A 19,490-nucleotide genomic window follows, 5' to 3' on the forward strand; every position below is an offset into this window, starting at 1 on the left:
AGTTTTCTATGCATTTCAGGGGTACTGTGGGGTTTTTTGAACCCCCAATTTTTTTATTGGCTGTGCCAAAAAAAAGCAGTTTTCTATGCATTTCAGGGGTACTGTGGGGTTTTTTGAACCCCCAATTTTTTTATTGGCTGTGCCAAAAAAAAGCAGTTTTCTATGCATTTCAGGGGTACTGTGGGGTTTTTTGAACCCCCAATTTTTTTTACCTTTCTAGCGATTTGACCTTTGACCTTTTGACCTTTGACCTTTCTAGCGTTTTGGCCAAAAAAAAAGCAGTTTTCTATGCATTTCAGGGGTACTGTGGGGTTTTTTGAACCCCCAATTTTTTTATTGGCTGTGCCAAAAAAAAGCAGTTTTCTATGCATTTCAGGGGTACTGTGGGGTTTTTTGAACCCCCAATTTTTTTATTGGCTGTGCCAAAAAAAGCAGTTTTCTATGCATTTCAGGGGTACTGTGGGGTTTTTTGAACCCCCAATTTGTTTGGCCTTTCTAGCGATTTGACCTTTGACCTTTTGACCTTTTGACCTTTGACCTTTCTAGCGATTTCACCTTTGACCTTTCTAGCGATTTGACTTTTGACCTTTGACCTTTTGACCTTTGACCTTTCTAGCGTTTTGGCCAAAAAAAAGCAGTTTTCTATGCATTTCAGGGGTACTGTGGGGTTTTTTGAACCCCCAATTTTGTTATTGGCTGTGCCAAAAAAAAGCAGTTTTCTATGCATTTCAGGGGTACTGTGGGGTTTTTTGAACCCCCAATTTTTGTATTGGCTGTGCCAAAAAAAAGCAGTTTTCTATGCATTTCAGGGGTACTGTGGGGTTTTTTGAACCCCCAATTTTTGTATTGGCTGTGCCAAAAAAAAGCAGTTTTCTATGCATTTCAGGGGTACTGTGGGGTTTTTTGAACCCCCAATTTTTTTATTGGCTGTGCCAAAAAAAAGCAGTTTTCTATGCATTTCAGGGGTACTGTGGGGTTTTTTTAACCCCCAATTTTTTTGACCTTTCTAGCGATTTGACCTTTGACCTTTGACCTTTTGACCTTTGACATTTCTAGCGATTTGACCTTTGACCTTTCTAGCGATTTGACCTTTGACCTTTTGACCTTTGACCTTTCTAGCGTTTTGGCCAAAAAAAAAGCAGTTTTCTATGCATTTCAGGGGTACTGTGGGGTTTTTTGAACCCCCAATTTTTTTATTGGCTGTGCCAAAAAAAAGCAGTTTTCTATGCATTTCAGGGGTACTGTGGGGTTTTTTGAACCCCCAATTTTTTTATTGGCTGTGCCAAAAAAAAGCAGTTTTCTATGCATTTCAGGGGTACTGTGGGGTTTTTTGAACCCCCAATTTTTTTGACCTTTCTAGCGATTTGACCTTTGACCTTTGACCTTTGACCTTTTGACCTTTTGACCTTTGCCCTTTCTAGCGATTTGACCTTTGACCTTTCTAGCGATTTGACCTTTTGACCTTTGACCTTTCTAGCGTTTTGGCCAAAAAAAAGCAGTTTTCTATGCATTTCAGGGGTACTGTGGGGTTTTTTGAACCCCCAATTTTTTTATTGGCTGTGCCAAAAAAAAGCAGTTTTCTATGCATTTCAGGGGTACTGTGGGGTTTTTTGAACCCCCAATTTTTTTATTGGCTGTGCCAAAAAAAAGCAGTTTTCTATGCATTTCAGGGGTACTGTGGGGTTTTTTTTAACCCCCAATTTTTTTATTGGCTGTGCCAAAAAAAAGCAGTTTTCTATGCATTTCAGGGGTACTGTGGGGTTTTTTTAACCCCCAATTTTGTTATTGGCTGTGCCAAAAAAAAGCTGTTTTCTATGCATTTCAGGGGTACTGTGGGGTTTTTTGAACCCCCAATTTTTTTATTGGCTGTGCCAAAAAAAAGCAGTTTTCTATGCATTTCAGGGGTACTGTGGGGTTTTTTGAACCCCCAATTTTTTTATTGGCTGTGCCAAAAAAAAGCAGTTTTCTATGCATTTCAGGGGTACTGTGGGGTTTTTTGAACCCCCAATTTTTTCATTGGCTGTGCCAAAAAAAAGCAGTTTTCTATGCATTTCAGGGGTACTGTGGGGTTTTTTGAACCCCCAATTTTTTTATTGGCTGTGCCAAAAAAAAGCAGTTTTCTATGCATTTCAGGGGTACTGTGGGGTTTTTTGAACCCCCAATTTTTTTATTGGCTGTGCCAAAAAAAAGCAGTTTTCTATGCATTTCAGGGGTACTGTGGGGGTTTTTTAACCCCCAATTTTTGTATTGGCTGTGCCAAAAAAAAGCAGTTTTCTATGCATTTCAGGGGTACTGTGGGGTTTTTTGAACCCCCAATTTTTTTATTGGCTGTGCCAAAAAAAACAGTTTTCTATGCATTTCAGGGGTACTGTGGGGTTTTTTGAACCCCCAATTTTTTTATTGGCTGTGCCAAAAAAAAGCAGTTTTCTATGCATTTCAGGGGTACTGTGGGGTTTTTTGAACCCCCAATTTTTTTATTGGCTGTGCCAAAAAAAAGCAGTTTTCTATGCATTTCAGGGGTACTGTGGGGGTTTTTTAACCCCCAATTTTTTTATTGGCTGTGCCAAAAAAAAGCAGTTTTCTATGCATTTCAGGGGTACTGTGGGGTTTTTTTAACCCCCAATTTTTTTATTGGCTGTGCCAAAAAAAAGCAGTTTTCTATGCATTTCAGGGGTACTGTGGGGTTTTTTTAACCCCCAATTTTTTTATTGGCTGTGCCAAAAAAAAGCAGTTTTCTATGCATTTCAGGGGTACTGTGGGGTTTTTTGAACCCCCAATTTTTTTGACCTTTCTAGCGATTTGACCTTTGACCTTTTGACCTTTTGACCTTTGACATTTCTAGCGATTTGACCTTTGACCTTTCTAGCGATTTGACCTTTGACCTTTGACCTTTTGACCTTTGACCTTTCTAGCGTTTTGGCCAAAAAAAAGCAGTTTTCTATGCATTTCAGGGGTACTGTGGGGGTTTTTTAACCCCCAATTTTTTTGACCTTTCTAGCGATTTGACCTTTGACCTTTGACCTTTTGACCTTTGACATTTCTAGCGATTTGACCTTTGACCTTTCTAGCGATTTGACCTTTGACCTTTTGACCTTTGACCTTTCTAGCGTTTTGGCCAAAAAAAAAGCAGTTTTCTATGCATTTCAGGGGTACTGTGGGGTTTTTTGAACCCCCAATTTTTTTATTGGCTGTGCCAAAAAAAAGCAGTTTTCTATGCATTTCAGGGGTACTGTGGGGTTTTTTGAACCCCCAATTTTTTTATTGGCTGTGCCAAAAAAAAGCAGTTTTCTATGCATTTCAGGGGTACTGTGGGGTTTTTTGAACCCCCAATTTTTTTGACCTTTCTAGCGATTTGACCTTTGACCTTTGACCTTTGACCTTTTGACCTTTTGACCTTTGCCCTTTCTAGCGATTTGACCTTTGACCTTTCTAGCGATTTGACCTTTTGACCTTTGACCTTTCTAGCGTTTTGGCCAAAAAAAAGCAGTTTTCTATGCATTTCAGGGGTACTGTGGGGTTTTTTGAACCCCCAATTTTTTTATTGGCTGTGCCAAAAAAAAGCAGTTTTCTATGCATTTCAGGGGTACTGTGGGGTTTTTTGAACCCCCAATTTTTTTATTGGCTGTGCCAAAAAAAAGCAGTTTTCTATGCATTTCAGGGGTACTGTGGGGTTTTTTTTAACCCCCAATTTTTTTATTGGCTGTGCCAAAAAAAAGCAGTTTTCTATGCATTTCAGGGGTACTGTGGGGTTTTTTGAACCCCCAATTTTTTTGACCTTTCTAGCGATTTGACCTTTGACCTTTTGACCTTTGACCTTTTGACCTTTGACCTTTCTAGCGATTTCACCTTTGACCTTTCTAGCGATTTGACCTTTGACCTTTTGACCTTTGACCTTTTGACCTTTCTAGCGTTTTGGCCAAAAAAAAGCAGTTTTCTATGCATTTCAGGGGTACTGTGGGGTTTTTTGAACCCCCAATTTTTTTATTGGCTGTGCCAAAAAAAAGCAGTTTTCTATGCATTTCAGGGGTACTGTGGGGTTTTTTGAACCCCCAATTTTTTTATTGGCTGTGCAAAAAAAAAGCAGTTTTCTATGCATTTCAGGGGTACTGTGGTTTTTTTTTAACCCCCAATTTTGTTATTGGCTGTGCCAAAAAAAAGCTGTTTTCTATGCATTTCAGGGGTACTGTGGGGTTGTTTGAACCCCCAATTTTTTTGACCTTTCTAGCGATTTGACCTTTGACCTTTTGACCTTTGACCTTTCTAGCGATTTCACCTTTGACCTTTCTAGCGATTTGACCTTTGACCTTTTGACCTTTGACCTTTTGACCTTTGACCTTTCTAGCGTTTTGGCCAAAAAAAACAGTTTTCTATGCATTTCAGGGGTACTGTGGGGTTTTTTGAACCCCCAATTTTTTTATTGGCTGTGCCAAAAAAAAGCAGTTTTCTATGCATTTCAGGGGTACTGTGGGGTTTTTTGAACCCCCAATTTTTTTATTGGCTGTGCCAAAAAAAAGCAGTTTTCTATGCATTTCAGGGGTACTGTGGGGTTTTTTGAACCCCCAATTTTTTTGACCTTTCTAGCGATTTGACCTTTGACCTTTGACCTTTGACCTTTTGACCTTTGACCTTTCTAGCGATTTGACCTTTGACCTTTCTAGCGATTTGACCTTTTGACCTTTGACCTTTCTAGCGTTTTGGCCAAAAAAAAGCAGTTTTCTATGCATTTCAGGGGTACTGTGGGGTTTTTTGAACCCCCAATTTTTTTATTGGCTGTGCCAAAAAAAAGCAGTTTTCTATGCATTTCAGGGGTACTGTGGGGTTTTTTGAACCCCCAATTTTTTTATTGGCTGTGCCAAAAAAAAAGCAGTTTTCTATGCATTTCAGGGGTACTGTGGGGTTTTTTGAACCCCCAATTTTTTTATTGGCTGTGCCAAAAAAAAGCAGTTTTCTATGCATTTCAGGGGTACTGTGGGGTTTTTTGAACCCCCAATTTTTTTGACCTTTCTAGCGATTTGACCTTTGACCTTTTGACCTTTGACCTTTCTAGCGATTTCACCTTTGACCTTTCTAGCGATTTGACCTTTGACCTTTTGACCTTTGACCTTTTGACCTTTGACCTTTCTAGCGTTTTGGCCAAAAAAAAGCAGTTTTCTATGCATTTCAGGGGTACTGTGGGGTTTTTTGAACCCCCAATTTTTTTATTGGCTGTGCCAAAAAAAAGCAGTTTTCTATGCATTTCAGGGGTACTGTGGGGTTTTTTGAACCCCCAATTTTTTTATTGGCTGTGCAAAAAAAAAGCAGTTTTCTATGCATTTCAGGGGTACTGTGGGTTTTTTTTAACCCCCAATTTTGTTATTGGCTGTGCCAAAAAAAAGCTGTTTTCTATGCATTTCAGGGGTACTGTGGGGTTTTTTGAACCCCCAATTTTTTTATTGGCTGTGCCAAAAAAAAGCAGTTTTCTATGCATTTCAGGGGTACTGTGGGGTTTTTTGAACCCCCAATTTTTTTATTGGCTGTGCCAAAAAAAGCAGTTTTCTATGCATTTCAGGGGTACTGTGGGGTTTTTTGAACCCCCAATTTTTTTATTGGCTGTGCCAAAAAAAAGCAGTTTTCTATGCATTTCAGGGGTACTGTGGGGTTTTTTGAACCCCCAATTTTTTTGACCTTTCTAGCGATTTGACCTTTGACCTTTTGACCTTTTGACCTTTGACCTTTCTAGCGATTTGACCTTTGACCTTTCTAGCGATTTGACCTTTGACCCTTTGACCTTTGACCTTTCTAGCGTTTTGGCCAAAAAAAAGCAGTTTTCTATGCATTTCAGGGGTACTGTGGGGTTTTTTGAACCCCCAATTTTTTTATTGGCTGTGCCAAAAAAAAGCAGTTTTCTATGCATTTCAGGGGTACTGTGGGGTTTTTTGAACCCCCAATTTTTTTATTGGCTGTGCCAAAAAAAAGCAGTTTTCTATGCATTTCAGGGGTACTGTGGGGTTTTTTGAACCCCCAATTTTTTTGACCTTTCTAGCGATTTGACCTTTGACCTTTTGACCTTTGACCTTTTGACCTTTGACCTTTCTAGCGTTTTGGCCAAAAAAAAGCAGTTTTCTATGCATTTCAGGGGTACTGTGGGGTTTTTTGAACCCCCAATTTTTTTATTGGCTGTGCCAAAAAAAAGCAGTTTTCTATGCATTTCAGGGGTACTGTGGGGTTTTTTGAACCCCCAATTTTTTTATTGGCTGTGCCAAAAAAAAGCAGTTTTCTATGCATTTCAGGGGTACTGTGGGGTTTTTTGAACCCCCAATTTTTTTGACCTTTCTAGCGATTTGACCTTTGACCTTTTGACCTTTGACCTTTTGACCTTTGACCTTTCTAGCGTTTTGGCCAAAAAAAAGCAGTTTTCTATGCATTTCAGGGGTACTGTGGGGTTTTTTGAACCCCCAATTTTTTTATTGGCTGTGCCAAAAAAAAGCAGTTTTCTATGCATTTCAGGGGTACTGTGGGGTTTTTTGAACCCCCAATTTTTTTATTGGCTGTGCCAAAAAAAGCAGTTTTCTATGCATTTCAGGGGTACTGTGGGGTTTTTTGAACCCCCAATTTTTTTGACCTTTCTAGCGATTTGACCTTTGACCTTTTGACCTTTGACCTTTTGACCTTTGACCTTTCTAGCGATTTCACCTTTGACCTTTCTAGCGATTTGACCTTTTGACCTTTGACCTTTTGACCTTTGACCTTTCTAGCGTTTTGGCCAAAAAAAAGCAGTTTTCTATGCATTTCAGGGGTACTGTGGGGTTTTTTGAACCCCCAATTTTTTTATTGGCTGTGCCAAAAAAAAAGCAGTTTTCTATGCATTTCAGGGGTACTGTGGGGTTTTTTGAACCCCCAATTTTTTTATTGGCTGTGCCAAAAAAAAGCAGTTTTCTATGCATTTCAGGGGTACTGTGGGGTTTTTTGAACCCCCAATTTTTTTGACCTTTCTAGCGATTTGACCTTTGACCTTTGACCTTTTGACCTTTTGACCTTTGACCTTTCTAGCGATTTGACCTTTGACCTTTCTAGCGATTTGACCTTTTGACCTTTGACCTTTCTAGCGTTTTGGCCAAAAAAAAGCAGTTTTCTATGCATTTCAGGGGTACTGTGGGGTTTTTTGAACCCCCAATTTTTTTATTGGCTGTGCCAAAAAAAAGCAGTTTTCTATGCATTTCAGGGGTACTGTGGGGTTTTTTGAACCCCCAATTTTTTTGACCTTTCTAGCGATTTGACCTTTGACCTTTTGACCTTTGACCTTTTGACCTTTGACCTTTCTAGCGATTTCACCTTTGACCTTTCTAGCGATTTGACCTTTGACCTTTTGACCTTTGACCTTTTGACCTTTGACCTTTCTAGCGTTTTGGCCAAAAAAAAGCAGTTTTCTATGCATTTCAGGGGTACTGTGGGGTTTTTTGAACCCCCAATTTTTTTATTGGCTGTGCCAAAAAAAAGCAGTTTTCTATGCATTTCAGGGGTACTGTGGGGTTTTTTGAACCCCCAATTTTTTTATTGGCTGTGCAAAAAAAAAAGCAGTTTTCTATGCATTTCAGGGGTACTGTGGGTTTTTTTTAACCCCCAATTTTGTTATTGGCTGTGCCAAAAAAAAGCTGTTTTCTATGCATTTCAGGGGTACTGTGGGGTTGTTTGAACCCCCAATTTTTTTGACCTTTCTAGCGATTTGACCTTTGACCTTTTGACCTTTGACCTTTCTAGCGATTTCACCTTTGACCTTTCTAGCGATTTGACCTTTGACATTTTGACCTTTGACCTTTTGACCTTTGACCTTTCTAGCGTTTTGGCCAAAAAAAAGCAGTTTTCTATGCATTTCAGGGGTACTGTGGGGTTTTTTGAACCCCCAATTTTTTTATTGGCTGTGCCAAAAAAAAGCAGTTTTCTATGCATTTCAGGGGTACTGTGGGGTTTTTTGAACCCCCAATTTTTTTGACCTTTCTAGCGATTTGACCTTTGACCTTTGACCTTTGACCTTTTGACCTTTTGACCTTTGACCTTTCTAGCGATTTGACCTTTGACCTTTCTAGCGATTTGACCTTTTGACCTTTGACCTTTCTAGCGTTTTGGCCAAAAAAAAGCAGTTTTCTATGCATTTCAGGGGTACTGTGGGGTTTTTTGAACCCCCAATTTTTTTATTGGCTGTGCCAAAAAAAAGCAGTTTTCTATGCATTTCAGGGGTACTGTGGGGTTTTTTGAACCCCCAATTTTTTTATTGGCTGTGCCAAAAAAAAAGCAGTTTTCTATGCATTTCAGGGGTACTGTGGGGTTTTTTGAACCCCCAATTTTTTTATTGGCTGTGCCAAAAAAAAGCAGTTTTCTATGCATTTCAGGGGTACTGTGGGGTTTTTTGAACCCCCAATTTTTTTGACCTTTCTAGCGATTTGACCTTTGACCTTTTGACCTTTGACCTTTTGACCTTTGACCTTTCTAGCGATTTGACCTTTGACCTTTTGACCTTTGACCTTTTGACCTTTGACCTTTCTAGCGTTTTGGCCAAAAAAAGCAGTTTTCTATGCATTTCAGGGGTACTGTGGGGTTTTTTGAACCCCCAATTTTTTTTATTGGCTGTGCAAAAAAAAAGCAGTTTTCTATGCATTTCAGGGGTACTGTGGGTTTTTTTTAACCCCCAATTTTGTTATTGGCTGTGCCAAAAAAAAGCTGTTTTCTATGCATTTCAGGGGTACTGTGGGGTTGTTTGAACCCCCAATTTTTTTGACCTTTCTAGCGATTTGACCTTTGACCTTTTGACCTTTTGACCTTTGACCTTTCTAGCGATTTGACCTTTGACCTTTCTAGCGATTTGACCTTTGACCTTTGACCTTTTGACCTTTGACCTTTCTAGCGTTTTGGCCAAAAAAAAGCTGTTTTCTATGCATTTCAGGGGTACTGTGGGGTTTTTTGAACCCCCAATTTTTTTATTGGCTGTGCCAAAAAAAAGCAGTTTTCTATGCATTTCAGGGGTACTGTGGGGTTTTTTGAACCCCCAATTTTTTTATTGGCTGTGCCAAAAAAAAGCAGTTTTCTATGCATTTCAGGGGTACTGTGGGGTTTTTTGAACCCCCAATTTTTTTTACCTTTCTAGCGATTTGACCTTTGACCTTTTGACCTTTGACCTTTTGACCTTTGACCTTTCTAGCGTTTTGGCCAAAAAAAAAAGCAGTTTTCTATGCATTTCAGGGGTACTGTGGGGTTTTTTGAACCCCCAATTTTTTTATTGGCTGTGCCAAAAAAAAGCAGTTTTCTATGCATTTCAGGGGTACTGTGGGGTTTTTTGAACCCCCAATTTTTTTATTGGCTGTGCCAAAAAAAGCAGTTTTCTATGCATTTCAGGGGTACTGTGGGGTTTTTTGAACCCCCAATTTTTTTGGCCTTTCTAGCGATTTGACCTTTGACCTTTTGACCTTTTGACCTTTGACCTTTCTAGCGATTTCACCTTTGACCTTTCTAGCGATTTGACTTTTGACCTTTGACCTTTTGACCTTTGACCTTTCTAGCGTTTTGGCCAAAAAAAAGCAGTTTTCTATGCATTTCAGGGGTACTGTGGGGTTTTTTGAACCCCCAATTTTTTTATTGGCTGTGCCAAAAAAAAGCAGTTTTCTATGCATTTCAGGGGTACTGTGGGGGTTTTTGAACCCCCAATTTTTTTATTGGCTGTGCAAAAAAAAAGCAGTTTTCTATGCATTTCAGGGGTACTGTGGGTTTTTTTTAACCCCCAATTTTGTTATTGGCTGTGCCAAAAAAAAGCAGTTTTCTATGCATTTCAGGGGTACTGTGGGGTTTTTTGAACCCCCAATTTTTTTATTGGCTGTGCCAAAAAAAAGCAGTTTTCTATGCATTTCAGGGGTACTGTGGGGTTTTTTGAACCCCCAATTTTTTTATTGGCTGTGCCAAAAAAAAGCAGTTTTCTATGCATTTCAGGGGTACTGTGGGGGTTTTTTAACCCCCAATTTTGTTGACCTTTCTAGCGATTTGACCTTTGACCTTTGACCTTTTGACCTTTGACATTTCTAGCGATTTGACCTTTGACCTTTCTAGCGATTTGACCTTTGACCTTTTGACCTTTGACCTTTCTAGCGTTTTGGCCAAAAAAAAAGCAGTTTTCTATGCATTTCAGGGGTACTGTGGGGTTTTTTGAACCCCCAATTTTTTTATTGGCTGTGCCAAAAAAAAGCAGTTTTCTATGCATTTCAGGGGTACTGTGGGGTTTTTTGAACCCCCAATTTTTTTATTGGCTGTGCCAAAAAAAAGCAGTTTTCTATGCATTTCAGGGGTACTGTGGGGTTTTTTGAACCCCCAATTTTTTTGACCTTTCTAGCGATTTGACCTTTGACCTTTGACCTTTTGACCTTTTGACCTTTGACCTTTCTAGCGATTTGACCTTTGACCTTTCTAGCGATTTGACCTTTTGACCTTTGACCTTTCTAGCGTTTTGGCAAAAAAAAAGCAGTTTTCTATGCATTTCAGGGGTACTGTGGGGTTTTTTGAACCCCCAATTTTTTTATTGGCTGTGCCAAAAAAAAGCAGTTTTCTATGCATTTCAGGGGTACTGTGGGGTTTTTTGAACCCCCAATTTTTTTATTGGCTGTGCCAAAAAAAAGCAGTTTTCTATGCATTTCAGGGGTACTGTGGGGTTTTTTGAACCCCCAATTTTTTTATTGGCTGTGCCAAAAAAAAGCAGTTTTCTATGCATTTCAGGGGTACTGTGGGGGTTTTTGAACCCCCAATTTTTTTATTGGCTGTGCAAAAAAAAAGCAGTTTTCTATGCATTTCAGGGGTACTGTGGGTTTTTTTTAACCCCCAATTTTGTTATTGGCTGTGCCAAAAAAAAGCAGTTTTCTATGCATTTCAGGGGTACTGTGGGGTTTTTTGAACCCCCAATTTTTTTATTGGCTGTGCCAAAAAAAAGCAGTTTTCTATGCATTTCAGGGGTACTGTGGGGTTTTTTGAACCCCCAATTTTTTTATTGGCTGTGCCAAAAAAAAGCAGTTTTCTATGCATTTCAGGGGTACTGTGGGGGTTTTTTAACCCCCAATTTTGTTGACCTTTCTAGCGATTTGACCTTTGACCTTTGACCTTTTGACCTTTGACATTTCTAGCGATTTGACCTTTGACCTTTCTAGCGATTTGACCTTTGACCTTTTGACCTTTGACCTTTCTAGCGTTTTGGCCAAAAAAAAAGCAGTTTTCTATGCATTTCAGGGGTACTGTGGGGTTTTTTGAACCCCCAATTTTTTTATTGGCTGTGCCAAAAAAAAGCAGTTTTCTATGCATTTCAGGGGTACTGTGGGGTTTTTTGAACCCCCAATTTTTTTATTGGCTGTGCCAAAAAAAAGCAGTTTTCTATGCATTTCAGGGGTACTGTGGGGTTTTTTGAACCCCCAATTTTTTTGACCTTTCTAGCGATTTGACCTTTGACCTTTGACCTTTTGACCTTTTGACCTTTGACCTTTCTAGCGATTTGACCTTTGACCTTTCTAGCGATTTGACCTTTTGACCTTTGACCTTTCTAGCGTTTTGGCAAAAAAAAAGCAGTTTTCTATGCATTTCAGGGGTACTGTGGGGTTTTTTGAACCCCCAATTTTTTTATTGGCTGTGCCAAAAAAAAGCAGTTTTCTATGCATTTCAGGGGTACTGTGGGGTTTTTTGAACCCCCAATTTTTTTATTGGCTGTGCCAAAAAAAAGCAGTTTTCTATGCATTTCAGGGGTACTGTGGGGTTTTTTTTAACCCCCAATTTTTTTATTGGCTGTGCCAAAAAAAAGCAGTTTTCTATGCATTTCAGGGGTACTGTGGGGTTTTTTGAACCCCCAATTTTTTTGACCTTTCTAGCGATTTGACCTTTGACCTTTTGACCTTTGACCTTTTGACCTTTGACCTTTCTAGCGATTTCACCTTTGACCTTTCTAGCGATTTGACCTTTGACCTTTTGACTTTTGACCTTTTGACCTTTGACCTTTCTAGCGTTTTGGCCAAAAAAAAGCAGTTTTCTATGCATTTCAGGGGTACTGTGGGGTTTTTTGAACCCCCAATTTTTTTATTGGCTGTGCCAAAAAAAAGCAGTTTTCTATGCATTTCAGGGGTACTGTGGGGTTTTTTGAACCCCCAATTTTTTTATTGGCTGTGCAAAAAAAAAGCAGTTTTCTATGCATTTCAGGGGTACTGTGGTTTTTTTTTAACCCCCAATTTTGTTATTGGCTGTGCCAAAAAAAAGCTGTTTTCTATGCATTTCAGGGGTACTGTGGGGTTGTTTGAACCCCCAATTTTTTTGACCTTTCTAGCGATTTGACCTTTGACCTTTTGACCTTTGACCTTTCTAGCGATTTCACCTTTGACCTTTCTAGCGATTTGACCTTTGACCTTTTGACCTTTGACCTTTTGACCTTTGACCTTTCTAGCGTTTTGGCCAAAAAAAAGCAGTTTTCTATGCATTTCAGGGGTACTGTGGGGTTTTTTGAACCCCCAATTTTTTTATTGGCTGTGCCAAAAAAAAGCAGTTTTCTATGCATTTCAGGGGTACTGTGGGGTTTTTTGAACCCCCAATTTTTTTATTGGCTGTGCCAAAAAAAAGCAGTTTTCTATGCATTTCAGGGGTACTGTGGGGTTTTTTGAACCCCCAATTTTTTTGACCTTTCTAGCGATTTGACCTTTGACCTTTGACCTTTGACCTTTTGACCTTTGACCTTTCTAGCGATTTGACCTTTGACCTTTCTAGCGATTTGACCTTTTGACCTTTGACCTTTCTAGCGTTTTGGCCAAAAAAAAGCAGTTTTCTATGCATTTCAGGGGTACTGTGGGGTTTTTTGAACCCCCAATTTTTGTATTGGCTGTGCCAAAAAAAAGCAGTTTTCTATGCATTTCAGGGGTACTGTGGGGTTTTTTGAACCCCCAATTTTTTTATTGGCTGTGCCAAAAAAAAAGCAGTTTTCTATGCATTTCAGGGGTACTGTGGGGTTTTTTGAACCCCCAATTTTTTTATTGGCTGTGCCAAAAAAAAGCAGTTTTCTATGCATTTCAGGGGTACTGTGGGGTTTTTTGAACCCCCAATTTTTTTTACCTTTCTAGCGATTTGACCTTTGACCTTTTGACCTTTGACCTTTCTAGCGTTTTGGCCAAAAAAAAAGCAGTTTTCTATGCATTTCAGGGGTACTGTGGGGTTTTTTGAACCCCCAATTTTTGTATTGGCTGTGCCAAAAAAAAGCAGTTTTCTATGCATTTCAGGGGTACTGTGGGGTTTTTTGAACCCCCAATTGTTTTATTGGCTGTGCCAAAAAAAGCAGTTTTCTATGCATTTCAGGGGTACTGTGGGGTTTTTTGAACCCCCAATTTGTTTGGCCTTTCTAGCGATTTGACCTTTGACCTTTTGACCTTTTGACCTTTGACCTTTCTAGCGATTTCACCTTTGACCTTTCTAGCGATTTGACTTTTGACCTTTGACCTTTTGACCTTTGACCTTTCTAGCGTTTTGGCCAAAAAAAAGCAGTTTTCTATGCATTTCAGGGGTACTGTGGGGTTTTTTGAACCCCCAATTTTTTTATTGGCTGTGCCAAAAAAAAGCAGTTTTCTATGCATTTCAGGGGTACTGTGGGGGTTTTTGAACCCCCAATTTTTTTATTGGCTGTGCAAAAAAAAAGCAGTTTTCTATGCATTTCAGGGGTACTGTGGGTTTTTTTTAACCCCCAATTTTGTTATTGGCTGTGCCAAAAAAAAGCAGTTTTCTATGCATTTCAGGGGTACTGTGGGGTTTTTTGAACCCCCAATTTTTTTATTGGCTGTGCCAAAAAAAAGCAGTTTTCTATGCATTTCAGGGGTACTGTGGGGTTTTTTGAACCCCCAATTTTTTTATTGGCTGTGCCAAAAAAAAGCAGTTTTCTATGCATTTCAGGGGTACTGTGGGGGTTTTTTAACCCCCAATTTTTTTGACCTTTCTAGCGATTTGACCTTTGACCTTTGACCTTTTGACCTTTGACATTTCTAGCGATTTGACCTTTGACCTTTCTAGCGATTTGACCTTTGACCTTTTGACCTTTGACCTTTCTAGCGTTTTGGCCAAAAAAAAGCAGTTTTCTATGCATTTCAGGGGTACTGTGGGGTTTTTTGAACCCCCAATTTTTTTATTGGCTGTGCCAAAAAAAAGCAGTTTTCTATGCATTTCAGGGGTACTGTGGGGTTTTTTGAACCCCCAATTTTTTTATTGGCTGTGCCAAAAAAAAGCAGTTTTCTATGCATTTCAGGGGTACTGTGGGGTTTTTTGAACCCCCAATTTTTTTGACCTTTCTAGCGATTTGACCTTTGACCTTTGACCTTTGACCTTTTGACCTTTTGACCTTTGACCTTTCTAGCGATTTGACCTTTGACCTTTCTAGCGATTTGACCTTTTGACCTTTGACCTTTCTAGCGTTTTGGCCAAAAAAAAGCAGTTTTCTATGCATTTCAGGGGTACTGTGGGGTTTTTTGAACCCCCAATTTTTTTATTGGCTGTGCCAAAAAAAAGCAGTTTTCTATGCATTTCAGGGGTACTGTGGGGTTTTTTGAACCCCCAATTTTTTTATTGGCTGTGCCAAAAAAAAGCAGTTTTCTATGCATTTCAGGGGTACTGTGGGGTTTTTTTTAACCCCCAATTTTTTTATTGGCTGTGCCAAAAAAAAGCAGTTTTCTATGCATTTCAGGGGTACTGTGGGGTTTTTTGAACCCCCAATTTTTTTGACCTTTCTAGCGATTTGACCTTTGACCTTTTGACCTTTGACCTTTTGACCTTTGACCTTTCTAGCGATTTCACCTTTGACCTTTCTAGCGATTTGACCTTTGACCTTTTGACCTTTGACCTTTTGACCTTTGACCTTTCTAGCGTTTTGGCCAAAAAAAAGCAGTTTTCTATGCATTTCAGGGGTACTGTGGGGTTTTTTGAACCCCCAATTTTTTTATTGGCTGTGCCAAAAAAAAGCAGTTTTCTATGCATTTCAGGGGTACTGTGGGGTTTTTTGAACCCCCAATTTTTTTATTGGCTGTGCAAAAAAAAAGCAGTTTTCTATGCATTTCAGGGGTACTGTGGTTTTTTTTTAACCCCCAATTTTGTTATTGGCTGTGCCAAAAAAAAGCTGTTTTCTATGCATTTCAGGGGTACTGTGGGGTTGTTTGAACCCCCAATTTTTTTGACCTTTCTAGCGATTTGACCTTTGACCTTTTGACCTTTGACCTTTCTAGCGATTTCACCTTTGACCTTTCTAGCGATTTGACCTTTGACCTTTTGACCTTTGACCTTTTGACCTTTGACCTTTCTAGCGTTTTGGCCAAAAAAAAGCAGTTTTCTATGCATTTCAGGGGTACTGTGGGGTTTTTTGAACCCCCAATTTTTTTATTGGCTGTGCCAAAAAAAAGCAGTTTTCTATGCATTTCAGGGGTACTGTGGGGTTTTTTGAACCCCCAATTTTTTTATTGGCTGTGCCAAAAAAAAGCAGTTTTCTATGCATTTCAGGGGTACTGTGGGGTTTTTTGAACCCCCAATTTTTTTGACCTTTCTAGCGATTTGACCTTTGACCTTTGACCTTTGACCTTTTGACCTTTGACCTTTCTAGCGATTTGACCTTTGACCTTTCTAGCGATTTGACCTTTTGACCTTTGACCTTTCTAGCGTTTTGGCCAAAAAAAAGCAGTTTTCTATGCATTTCAGGGGTACTGTGGGGTTTTTTGAACCCCCAATTTTTTTATTGGCTGTGCCAAAAAAAAGCAGTTTTCTATGCATTTCAGGGGTACTGTGGGGTTTTTTGAACCCCCAATTTTTTTATTGGCTGTGCCAAAAAAAAAGCAGTTTTCTATGCATTTCAGGGGTACTGTGGGGTTTTTTGAACCCCCAATTTTTTTATTGGCTGTGCCAAAAAAAAGCAGTTTTCTATGCATTTCAGGGGTACTGTGGGGTTTTTTGAACCCCCAATTTTTTTGACCTTTCTAGCGATTTGACCTTTGACCTTTTGACCTTTGACCTTTCTAGCGATTTCACCTTTGACCTTTCTAGCGATTTGACCTTTGACCTTTTGACCTTTGACCTTTTGACCTTTGACCTTTCTAGCGTTTTGGCCAAAAAAAAGCAGTTTTCTATGCATTTCAGGGGTACTGTGGGGTTTTTTGAACCCCCAATTTTTTTATTGGCTGTGCCAAAAAAAAGCAGTTTTCTATGCATTTCAGGGGTACTGTGGGGTTTTTTGAACCCCCAATTTTTTTATTGGCTGTGCAAAAAAAAAGCAGTTTTCTATGCATTTCAGGGGTACTGTGGGTTTTTTTTAACCCCCAATTTTGTTATTGGCTGTGCCAAAAAAAAGCTGTTTTCTATGCATTTCAGGGGTACTGTGGGGTTTTTTGAACCCCCAATTTTTTTATTGGCTGTGCCAAAAAAAAGCAGTTTTCTATGCATTTCAGGGGTACTGTGGGGTTTTTTGAACCCCCAATTTTTTTATTGGCTGTGCCAAAAAAAAGCAGTTTTCTATGCATTTCAGGGGTACTGTGGGGTTTTTTGAACCCCCAATTTTTTTATTGGCTGTGCCAAAAAAAAGCAGTTTTCTATGCATTTCAGGGGTACTGTGGGGTTTTTTGAACCCCCAATTTTTTTGACCTTTCTAGCGATTTGACCTTTGACCTTTTGACCTTTTGACCTTTGACCTTTCTAGCGATTTGACCTTTGACCTTTCTAGCGATTTGACCTTTGACCTTTTGACCTTTGACCTTTCTAGCGTTTTGGCCAAAAAAAAGCAGTTTTCTATGCATTTCAGGGGTACTGTGGGGTTTTTTGAACCCCCAATTTTTTTATTGGCTGTGCCAAAAAAAAGCAGTTTTCTATGCATTTCAGGGGTACTGTGGGGTTTTTTGAACCCCCAATTTTTTTATTGGCTGTGCCAAAAAAAAGCAGTTTTCTATGCATTTCAGGGGTACTGTGGGGTTTTTTGAACCCCCAATTTTTTTGACCTTTCTAGCGATTTGACCTTTGACCTTTTGACCTTTGACCTTTTGACCTTTGACCTTTCTAGCGTTTTGGCCAAAAAAAAGCAGTTTTCTATGCATTTCAGGGGTACTGTGGGGTTTTTTGAACCCCCAATTTTTTTATTGGCTGTGCCAAAAAAAAGCAGTTTTCTATGCATTTCAGGGGTACTGTGGGGTTTTTTGAACCCCCAATTTTTTTATTGGCTGTGCCAAAAAAAAGCAGTTTTCTATGCATTTCAGGGGTACTGTGGGGTTTTTTGAACCCCCAATTTTTTTGACCTTTCTAGCGATTTGACCTTTGACCTTTTGACCTTTGACCTTTTGACCTTTGACCTTTCTAGCGTTTTGGCCAAAAAAAAGCAGTTTTCTATGCATTTCAGGGGTACTGTGGGGTTTTTTGAACCCCCAATTTTTTTATTGGCTGTGCCAAAAAAAAGCAGTTTTCTATGCATTTCAGGGGTACTGTGGGGTTTTTTGAACCCCCAATTTTTTTATTGGCTGTGCCAAAAAAAGCAGTTTTCTATGCATTTCAGGGGTACTGTGGGGTTTTTTGAACCCCCAATTTTTTTGACCTTTCTAGCGATTTGACCTTTGACCTTTTGACCTTTGACCTTTTGACCTTTGACCTTTCTAGCGATTTCACCTTTGACCTTTCTAGCGATTTGACCTTTTGACCTTTGACCTTTTGACCTTTGACCTTTCTAGCGTTTTGGCCAAAAAAAAGCAGTTTTCTATGCATTTCAGGGGTACTGTGGGGTTTTTTGAACCCCCAATTTTTTTATTGGCTGTGCCAAAAAAAAGCAGTTTTCTATGCATTTCAGGGGTACTGTGGGGTTTTTTGAACCCCCAATTTTTTTGACCTTTCTAGCGATTTGACCTTTGACCTTTGACCTTTTGACCTTTTGACCTTTGACCTTTCTAGCGATTTGACCTTTGACCTTTCTAGCGATTTGACCTTTTGACCTTTGACCTTTCTAGCGTTTTGGCCAAAAAAAAGCAGTTTTCTATGCATTTCAGGGGTACTGTGGGGTTTTTTGAACCCCCAATTTTTTTATTGGCTGTGCCAAAAAAAAGCAGTTTTCTATGCATTTCAGGGGTACTGTGGGGTTTTTTGAACCCCCCAATTTTTTTATTGGCTGTGCCAAAAAAAAGCAGTTTTCTATGCATTTCAGGGGTACTGTGGGGTTTTTTGAACCCCCAATTTTTTTATTGGCTGTGCCAAAAAAAGCAGTTTTCTATGCATTTCAGGGGTACTGTGGGGTTTTTTGAACCCCCAATTTTTTTGGCCTTTCTAGCGATTTGACCTTTGACCTTTTGACCTTTTGACCTTTGACCTTTCTAGCGATTTCACCTTTGACCTTTCTAGCGATTTGACTTTTGACCTTTGACCTTTTGACCTTTGACCTTTCTAGCGTTTTGGCCAAAAAAAAGCAGTTTTCTATGCATTTCAGGGGTACTGTGGGGTTTTTTGAACCCCCAATTTTTTTATTGGCTGTGCCAAAAAAAAGCAGTTTTCTATGCATTTCAGGGGTACTGTGGGGGTTTTTGAACCCCCAATTTTTTTATTGGCTGTGCAAAAAAAAAGCAGTTTTCTATGCATTTCAGGGGTACTGTGGGTTTTTTTTAACCCCCAATTTTGTTATTGGCTGTGCCAAAAAAAAGCAGTTTTCTATGCATTTCAGGGGTACTGTGGGGTTTTTTGAACCCCCAATTTTTTTATTGGCTGTGCCAAAAAAAAGCAGTTTTCTATGCATTTCAGGGGTACTGTGGGGTTTTTTGAACCCCCAATTTTTTTATTGGCTGTGCCAAAAAAAAGCAGTTTTCTATGCATTTCAGGGGTACTGTGGGGGTTTTTTAACCCCCAATTTTGTTGACCTTTCTAGCGATTTGACCTTTGACCTTTGACCTTTTGACCTTTGACATTTCTAGCGATTTGACCTTTGACCTTTCTAGCGATTTGACCTTTGACCTTTTGACCTTTGACCTTTCTAGCGTTTTGGCCAAAAAAAAAGCAGTTTTCTATGCATTTCAGGGGTACTGTGGGGTTTTTTGAACCCCCAATTTTTTTATTGGCTGTGCCAAAAAAAAGCAGTTTTCTATGCATTTCAGGGGTACTGTGGGGTTTTTTGAACCCCCAATTTTTTTATTGGCTGTGCCAAAAAAAAGCAGTTTTCTATGCATTTCAGGGGTACTGTGGGGTTTTTTGAACCCCCAATTTTTTTGACCTTTCTAGCGATTTGACCTTTGACCTTTGACCTTTTGACCTTTTGACCTTTGACCTTTCTAGCGATTTGACCTTTGACCTTTCTAGCGATTTGACCTTTTGACCTTTGACCTTTCTAGCGTTTTGGCCAAAAAAAAGCAGTTTTCTATGCATTTCAGGGGTACTGTGGGGTTTTTTGAACCCCCAATTTTTTTATTGGCTGTGCCAAAAAAAAGCAGTTTTCTATGCATTTCAGGGGTACTGTGGGGTTTTTTGAACCCCCA

This window comes from Electrona antarctica (assembly GCF_951216825.1).
Source record: "Electrona antarctica genome assembly, chromosome: 10".
Taxonomy (NCBI): Eukaryota; Metazoa; Chordata; class Actinopteri; order Myctophiformes; family Myctophidae; genus Electrona; species Electrona antarctica.